Below are 9,687 nucleotides of genomic sequence, written 5' to 3' on the forward strand. Positions count from 1 at the left end.
TTGCTTTTGCAGATAAATGGCGGGGAAACTAGAGAGAGCACTGAGAGTTGCCACGTTAAATGTTCGTGGCCTTGGAGCGCGAAGGAGGCAAAATCAACTTAGCCGCTTGTGTATGGAGAAGGAACTCGATGTAGTTGCCTTACAAGAAACTAAGGTAGAAACCCAAGAGCAGACCGATCGCATGGTGACGCCTTTCACGGCGCATTACAATGTGTGCGTGTGCCATGCGAATGGCACATCAGGCGGATGTGCGTTGTTAATACGGAAGAGTGCTGGTATCATTGAAGAAAGTGTAACTGTTTCTGAAACTGGCCGCTTGCTTATTGTAGATTTTTCTTTTTCTCACGATTTGTGGCGGCTCGTATGCGTTTATGCGCCAAACAATGTGAATGATCGATTTTTGTTTTTTGAATCTATCGAGCAATATCTAAAATGTGATCGCTTCGTCATATTTCTTGGTGATTTTAACTGTGTGTGTTCTCCGGAAGACCGACTAAAAAGGGAAAGGGTTCGCGATAAAAGTGCTCTCCTTTTGAGCAGACTAATTGAAAACCACAACTTAGAAGATGTGGGCCTAGTCCTCACTGATGGTATCATTCCGCAGTACACGCACATTCAGCGAAATAGCCGAGCAAGGCTGGACAGAGTGTATGTTTCTGACGTCTTGATCACCCTTTGTAATAGTTATAACGTCGCACCGCAATCGTTCACGGACCATAGCTTGGTAAGCTTCTCGATTGGGGAAAAATTTAAAAGAACACGATTCAACTGGAACATGTGGAAATTCAACGAAAAGCTGCTTGATGATGAACCATTTGTGCGAAGAGTTAAGGAAAAGATAACAGAGTTGATGGCAAATGAGGATGAATATTTTACTGTCACATGGGAGGAATTTAATATTCAAGTTAAGTTCATTGCAATAGAAAGAGGAAGCAGCCTTCAGCACGATAAATTACAGAAACAAAGAGAGCTGCAAAGACAGCTAGAATATCTGTCAAGCGCAGAAAATGCGGGTCACGATCTATTAGCTGAAAACGTAAAGTAAGACGCGAGCTTGAAGTTATCGACGAAGAGCGATACAAAGCAGCAGTTATACGCGCTAGAAGCGAACGCCTATGGATGGGTGAGATACCAAACAAACGGGCAATGAGCGATGAAAAGCGTCACGCGTCAAGAAATGAGATCCAACAGATACGTCTTCAAAACGAGGTGACGTCAGACGCTTCGTCGATTGAGAAAGCTTTTGTGGAGCACTATCGCGAATTGTTCGGCAATGTGACGCGTTCTGGACCGGTCTTAGAGAGTGAATTCATGAGCGAGATGCCAAGGTTGGATGACGACGTTAGAGAAAGTCTTGAGAGACCAATAGCTGTATCCGAGATCGAAAGGGCGATGGAAGAACTGCCATCAGGCAAATCGCCAGGGCCGGATGGCCTAAGCGCCGCTTTTTACAAGGCATTCAGTCAGGAGTTTGCGTGTATATTGCACCGACTACTCTCAGAGGCGTATGAATTTAAAAAAGTATTACCCTCATTCCGGACTTCACACATAGTATTAATTCCGAAAACCGATGACCGGGAAAAGCTCCTTTCAGTAGGTTCATACAGACCGATAAGTCTGACCAACACAGATTACAAAATATTTATGAAAGTACTGGCTCGACGATTTCAAAGCGTGATTCAGCAGCTTGTAGGGCCACACCAGACGTGTGGCATTAAAGGCCGCACCATTTTCACGAACACCCACATTGCAAGGAATGTGCTCGAATGTTGTGATGCCATTGGGGGTCGGGTGGCCATGTTGCAGCTAGACCTTGCGAAGGCGTTCGACCGGGTGTCACATGAGGTGCTTTTCGCTATACTGCAGTACTGTAATGTTGGGAGCGTCATTGTAGATGGCGTTAAAATGGCTTATGAAGACTTTTACACGCAGCTTATAGTTAATAAGTGTCTTAGTTCGCGGGTGCCAGTCCGCTCGTCTGTACGGCAAGGCTGTCCCTTGTCTCCTTTGCTTTTTGCCCTGTACCTCGAACCCTTTTGTATGGCAGTCATACGGGATGAAAACATTCGTGGTTTTAGGCTGCACGCCGCAGAAGTTAAAATGCTAGCTTATGCAGATGGCGTCGCCGTCTTTTGTGAAGACAGGAAAAGCGTGGTCGAGGCTGTCCGCCTTGCAAGATCCTTTTGTAGGTACACTGGTGCCCAGATAAACTTCGAAAAAAGTGTTGGGATATGGCATGGAAGCTGGGACGCGACACCCACAAAATTCGCCGGTATGCAGTGGACTACAGTGCCTTCACTGTATCTAGGAGTGCCCTTTGAGTGCTATCGGGACTCGACACAGTTGTGGACCGGACAAATAGAATCAATGAAAGAAAAGATAAAAGGATGGCAGGGCCGGGGATTGTCAGTGTTTGCACGTGCTTCAGCTTGCAATTTTTGATTGCCAAAGTTTGGTACATACTGCAAGTAATGTTCATGTCCCGTGTAAACGTTCAAAAAATGCATCGAGTGTTTGCTATCTTCATCTGGAACTCCACTTGGGAGCGATCCAGTCGAACAAATCTTTTTCGCACAGTTCGAAATGGGGGCCTTGGGCTCTCACACTTGTTTATTAGACAGATAGTATCGCGGTTCTTCTTCCTGCGAGATGAAAGAAATGTTTTTCTCCGTACAGTCATTCAGGCGAAAATGGCAACAGAACTGCCTGAATTTGTTGTGTCCACATCTAGTGCTATCACTAGAAGAGCGACTGGTTACTATCGTGAAGTCGTTGCATCTTTTAGAATACTCTGCGCACGTTTTTCGCTGGAGTATTTGTGTTCAGTGAGAAAAAAGAAACTATACGCAGATTTAGTTGACAGCATGTTACCTATTCCACTGTATAGGAGTGTTCACTGTGGAGGCCCAGGAAAAGATGTGCTGAAACGAGTCAAAAGGATGCCTGTGAGACCTGCTGTGAAAACTTTCTTTTTCCACCTACACACGAACACCCTCCCCGTTAAAGTATGGCTAGAACAGAAAGGAATATTCGTACCCTGGACTACCAATTGCCTGCTGTGTAAAAAGCCTGAAACAATTGAACACGCCTTCATTGAGTGTTGGGACGCTGTCTTTCACTGGGACATCTTGCAGCGCACTCTTAAAAAAGAACTCCCCATAAACCCCTATGGAATTCGGTTCCTTCCAGTTGAAAGTGATGAGGGGCCACCGTTCGACATGTTCATGTTGCTGGGCCTCCACAGTTTGTGGAAAACCAGAATGGCTGTACGTCTTGCTGATGTGAATGTGTGCTCTGCGCGAGAGAACTTCATTGAAAGTATGTCACTATTACGAGAAGTGTATCGTGCACAAAGCGAAACCCCAGACTGGGTTAGCATCCTTGATGAGCTGGTGTGCCTCAAGAAATTTTAGCGACCATCCCACCTGATTTGATGTGGGTGCACTGTGTATATGAATTTTTTTTGTGTGTGTTAATGTCTAAGCAGGCAATAAAGAAAAGGAAAAAAAAACTCGTTAGTATAGTGGCCAGTATCCCCGCCTGTCACGCGGTAGACCGGGGTTCGATTCCCCGACGGGGAGTGTTTTTTTTTTCCTTCTTGTTTGCAGGAGCACGCGGCGGTGCACTGGGTGATCCCCCTCAAGTAGCTGTCTCTATTTTTCCCCACTTGTGGGCATGATTGCGCCAGCGGTTTTGCGATTTTTTTTTTCCAATCGTGTATATACTGCTTTAGCTGACACCTCGCATATCTCCTCGTTAGTATAGTGGCCAGTATCCCCGCCTGTCACGCGGGAGACCGGGGTTCGATTCCCCGACGGGGAGTGCTTTTTTTTTTCCTTCTTGTTTGCAGGAGCACGCGGCGGTGCACTGGGTGATCCCCCTCAAGTAGCTGTATCTATTTTTCCCCACTTGTGGGCATGATTGCGCCAACGGTTTTGCGATTTTTTTTTCCAATCGTGTATATACTGCTTTAGCTGACACCTCGCATGTCTCCTTGTTAGTATAGTGGCCAGTATCCCCGCCTGTCACGCGGGAGACCGGGGTTCGATTCCCCGACGGGGAGTGTTTTTTTTTCCTTCTTGTTTGCAGGAGCACGCGGCGGTGCACTGGGTGATCCCCCTCAAGTAGCTGTATCTATTTTTCCCCACTTGTGGGCATGATTGCGCCAACGGTTTTGCGATTTTTTTTTCCAATCGTGTATATACTGCTTTAGCTGACACCTCGCATATCTCCTCGTTAGTATAGTGGCCAGTATCCCCGCCTTTCATTCTGCTTCCGGCAGCCGAGCTGAGCGGTCAGCAGAATCATGAGCTCCAGTGGAGCGGCGACAGCGGCCACTTTTGGCCGCGGAAACAGGATCACCGACAACGATAATGAGTATCCGTTTATTCTGCCTCAGCTGCCAAAAGGACGAGTGACTTTGAACACCGTGTTTTTACACGGTGATGTACGTGCCAGACCATACAAGGTCGAAGATTTTAGAGATGCCCTACTGCCGACGGGACTGATGCCGGACGTGGTATGCATAGGGGCGTACCAGATTAACCACGTCTGGGCGGTGACCCTGACTGATGCCACTGCGACGAAACGCCTTATGGCCTTCAAAGAACTGCAAGTGAAGGGACGACGGTGCGTCATCGTGGACCCACAGGACCAGCAGGTGAAGCTTCGGCTTCACTGGCTGCTGTACGGCGTTGCCGACGAGGACGTCCGGACTGCATTCGCGGCTTTCGGCAAGGTGGAGGAGGTGAGCCGGGAACGGTGGCGCGTCCATGGCATGGGCGACAAGACTTCGACCACCAGGACTGTGCTCCTCAAGCTGAAAAGCGGCGTCAAGGTGGAAGACCTTCCTCATCAGGTTCGCGTCGGTGGAGAGTTGGCCTTGGTGGTCGTGCCCGGTCGACCAATGCAGTGACTGCGCTGCCAAGGCACGGGGCACGTCCGCCGGGAGTGCAAAGTCCCGCGCTGTTCCAGGTGCAGACGTTTCGGCCACGTTGACGCTTACTGCGTCAAATCCTACGCCGCCGTGACAGGACCAGCAGCGAGTGACGTTGTGGCTGAGCACGTCATGGACGTGGTCGAAACGGAGGACGCCGCCAAGGGAACGGGAGACGTGGTTCCGATAGGGACAGTCAGTGGGTCATCGACTGCCAGCGCAGAAGGCTCAGTAGCTGAGACTGCCGATAAGGCGGGCAAGCCGGTACAGGACCTCCCTGCAGTGAGCCGTCCTACGGGGGGCGTTAACGAAGAGGCGCCCGACAACGACACGACGGCATTGCTGCAGGACATGGATGTCAACGACGGTGAGCGGACTGCGACTCTCGGTGCCCCAGTCAAGCGCCCCCACGACGAGACCAAAGAAATGGACGACGGTGCGACGAGCACAAGCGAGGGGCCGCCGCCCAAGGCGCCTCAAGGAAGGCGGATGGGCTACAAGCCAAAGCCGAATCTAACACCCGAAAGGAAACCTGCGGGCAGAACGCCATCGCCTAAGGACACCAAGAAGCCGGGAGGTCCCGGAGGCGGCTAGCCGAGGGCTAGTCGTGAACGGTAAGCACCATGCTCCGGGCCTGCTTTTCCCGCTAGTTGAAAATGGCTGAAATACCGTCCCTTATTATTGCCACATTGAACGTGCGAGGGTTGGCGGCTAGTCGTAGGCAAAGCCAGGTCCTACGGCTGGCCACTGACCACAACATAGACGTACTAGGCGTCCAAGAGACTAAGGTTGACGGAGAGGAGCAGACCGGGAGCATGGTGCGACGATTCACGCACAGATATTTTGCGGTGGTTAGCCATGCGGTAGGCACGTCCGCGGGGTGCATTCTGTTAGTTAAGAAACTGCCTGGACTGCAGATTCAAAGTGTATTTTCATGCGAATCTGGAAGGATTGTTTTTTGTGATGTTTCGATATGCGAGATTGAATTCCGTGTCATATGCGTGTATGCTCCGAATTCAGTGGAGGAGCGTGTCTTGTTTTTTTTCGAACCTTTCTAAGTATGTCCATTGTGAGAAGCGCGTTATGTTGTTAGGGGACTTTAATTGTGTGTTGAATGCCAGAGATAGAGTGAATAATGCCGGTGTGCGAGACAAAAGCTGTAGCGTATTATCACAAGTAATAGCGGAAAATGAACTTGACGATGTTTACGAGTGCCTGGAAGGGGGGCGGGAAGTGACTTTTACTCGTTTTCAGGGCAGTAGTCACGCAACGCACGACTGGATCGAATGTACATGTCATTGGACACGATTCCAAGATGCCATAGTTATTGTGTTGTGCCCGTGTCGTTTTCGGACCACTGCCTTGTAAAATGCCACATAGGTGTAGTGAAAACGAAACATGCTTTTAATTGGGATCTGTGGAAAATGAATGCCTTGTTACTAAATGATCAGGGGTTTGTAAAAGCAGTAAGGGATGCGGTTAATGAAATATTCGATGAGGCAACGGAAACAATAACAGAGAAGTGGGAATGTTTTAAACAGAAGGTTAAAATTAAAGCCATAGAAAGATCGAGTTGCATAAAATTCGAGAGGGAAATGAAAGAAAAGGGCTTAAGAAGACTGTTGGAGCAGCTGATAACGCTCGAGTGTAGAGAGGCTGGTACATATAAAGACGACGTGCGAAACATCAAGGAAAAACTTGAACAGTTCGACAAAGAGCGTTATCAAGGCGCCATCGTGCGTGCGCGAGCACATGCACTAGCGGCAGGGCAGACGCCCACTAAAAGGGCACTGGGTCTTGAGAAGGCGCACGGACGGCGAAACCACATCGATGAAATTCTAATGAACGGGACTGTCGTTGAAGACAATGAGAGCATTGGGAGTGCCTTTTTCGAGTATTACCAGTCGCTCTTTGCATATCAGGAAGCGAATGTAGATGGTTTTAAAGCGCATTTTCTTACTCGCATGCCGCGAATAAGTGATGATTTCAAAGAAGGATTAGAAGCCAAAATAACTGAGGGGGAAGTCGAAAAGGCAATCGACGATTTGAACCCGGGAAAGTCGCCTGGACCTGATGGTCTCTGCGCTGGGTGGTATAAGGCATTTAAGAGAGAATTGGCTCCATTGTTGGCAGATGTATTCAATGGCGCGTATCAGCAGAAATGTTTGCCCCCTTCCTTCGGAAAAGCGCACACCATACTAATACCCAAGAGTGATGAAATAGATAAACTAAAATTAGTGTCATTCTATAGGCCAATATCCCTAACAAATGTTGATTACAAGATATTTATGAAGATTTTAGCTACCAGACTCCAAGGCGTCATCAAAGAAATAGTAGGAGACCATCAAACCTGTGGCATCAGAGGGCGAACTATTTTTTCTAACATTCATAAGATGCGATGTGTACTTGAGTGCTGTGACGTCACCGGAGGTGGCGTTGCAGTTCTTCAGCTCGATCTCGAGAAAGCTTTCGATTGTGTCGCGCATGTTATTTTGTTTGCCATCTTGGATCACGTTAATGTCGGGTCCATCATCACTGAGGGCGTGGCCTTGGCGTACAAGAATTGCACAACCAGATTAATTGTAAACAAGGCACTGGGGGCCCCCATTAACATTATGCGTTCAGTGCGCCAAGGCTGTCCCCTCAGTCCACTTCTGTTTGCTATTTATATAGAGGCCATGTGTGTGGCAATAAATGAAAATGACATAATACGTGGTTTTAGATTAGCAGCGACAGAAGTCAAACTACTTGCGTATGCAGATGACATCGCAGTGTGTTGCATAGATAAACCAAGTGTAACCGAAGCAATATCTATAGTCAAACACTTCTGTGAAGTCACGGGTAGCAGAATAAATTGGGGCAAATCTCTCGGGCTGTGGCATGGGGATTGGCTGTCCGCACCAGACTATTTTGCGAATGTGACCTGGGTGAAAACTCCCAAGACGTATCTCGGAATTCCTTTAGACAGTTACAATAGCAGTGATGAATATTGGAGGAACCAAACAAGTGAAATTAAAGAAAAAGTAGAAAAATGGAAAGCTACTAACCTGTCTGTTTTTGCAAGAGCGACAGTTTGTAACGTCTTTTTAGTCGCCAAGTTATACTACGTTATACAAGCGTTATATTGTTCTAGAGTAAATGTGCAAAAGCTGCACAGAGTGTTTGCGGTCTTCATCTGGGGTTCAACCTGGGAAAGGTGCACTCGAACAAATCTGTTCAGAAGAGTGAAGGACGGGGGTGTGGGTTTGGCGCATCTTTTTGTTCGACAACTAGTAAACCGATTTTTGTTTTTCCGCGATGTGCGCGATCCTTTTCTGCGCACAGTATGTCAACTCAGATTGACCGACGCATTGCCGGCACATGTTGTCAGTACGGCCGGCATGACCGGAAGACTTCGTGGCTATTTTAAGGAAGTGGTAGACAGTGTGCGTTTTCTTACTGTTCGTTTTTCAAGTGATTACCTGTGTCAAGTGAAAAGGAAAACGCTGTATAAAGATGTGTGTGACATTGTTTTCCCAGTGCCGTTATACAGAGCCATGTACAGTGGAGGGCAAGGACAGGACGTCCTTAAACGGGTTAAACGCATGCAGGTGCCACCAGGGGTAAAATCCTTCTTTTTTAGGCTCCACACTGGAACCCTGTCCGTGAAGACGTTTATGGAAGAACGAGGCTGTCTCGTACCCTGGGGTTCTCACTGCTTGATCTGCAAGAAGCCCGAAACCATAGATCATGTGTTCTTGCACTGTTGGGCTGCTGTGTTCTTCTGGGACGTCTTGAAGCGAACCCTGAAAAAAGAATTACCTGTAAACCCCCAAGGGATCAGGTATCTGCCTATTAAGGATGAAGACGGGGTCCCATATGACTTCATTATGTTGAATGCTCTCCACTGTATATGGCGGGCACGAATGGCTGGGTACCACTGTGATCCCGACGCACGGCCGGTTCATATATATTTCAGAGAATCTATGTCGCGGTTTGTTGATCTACAGAAAATGCAAGAATGTCCACCGGATTGGCTGTCGAGGCTAGAAGCTCTCACAGCCATGAAGGAATTTTAATTTGACAACGACGGTCCTATACGGACCGATGGCATTATTGTAATTTTTTTTCGCCTTTTTGGATTTCTGCGATGCGTGTAATATTTGTATTTTCTGTGTTATGTCAAAGACCGGCATTAAATAAAAAAAAAAGTATCCCCGCCTGTCACGCGGGAGACCGGGGTTCGATTCCCCGACGGGGAGTGTTTTTTTTTCCTTCTTGTTTGCAGGAGCACGCGGCGGTGCACTGGGTGATCCCCCTCAAGTAGCTGTATCTATTTTTCCCCACTTGTGGGCATGATTGCGCCAACGGTTTTGCGATTTTTTTTCCAATCGTGTATATACTGCTTTAGCTGACACCTCGCATGTCTCCTCGTTAGTATAGTGATTCCTTTTCCGGCCACCACAGCGGACGGTCACGGAATGTTATGCTCCGTAGGGGCGGTTCATGCGGCCCAGCCGGGCCGCGGTATCAGTCTTACGGAAATGTCTTCACAGGATTACCAGCTTGTTTTGCCGCATCTGCCATCAGGTATGACCGTGTGTAATACCGTGTTTTTGCACGGTGATTTGAAGGCCAGGCCCTATCGAGTCGAACATTTTCGCGATGCGCTTGACCGTCATAAGCTGTTGCCGGAGGTGGTGGCCCTCGGGGCCTACCAGATGAACCATGTCTGGGCTATAACATTCAAGGACGAAGTCGGAAAAAAGAAG

At 48.2% G+C, this 9,687-nt stretch overlaps 2 non-coding genes across 2 annotated transcripts; both read left to right on the top strand.

The window, feature by feature from the left end:
• The first annotated feature begins 3,750 nt into the window (after window positions 1-3,750).
• Window positions 3,751-3,822, top strand: TRNAD-GUC (transfer RNA aspartic acid (anticodon GUC)). The gene has a single exon. It is a non-coding gene; the product is annotated as a tRNA-Asp (tRNA).
• Window positions 3,823-3,991: 169 nt separating this feature from the next.
• TRNAD-GUC (transfer RNA aspartic acid (anticodon GUC)) lies at window positions 3,992-4,063 on the top strand. The gene has a single exon. It is a non-coding gene; the product is annotated as a tRNA-Asp (tRNA).
• The last annotated feature ends 5,624 nt before the right edge of the window (window positions 4,064-9,687 follow it).

This window comes from Dermacentor albipictus, chromosome 10, assembly GCF_038994185.2.
Source record: "Dermacentor albipictus isolate Rhodes 1998 colony chromosome 10, USDA_Dalb.pri_finalv2, whole genome shotgun sequence".
NCBI classification, from domain to species: Eukaryota; Metazoa; Arthropoda; class Arachnida; order Ixodida; family Ixodidae; genus Dermacentor; species Dermacentor albipictus.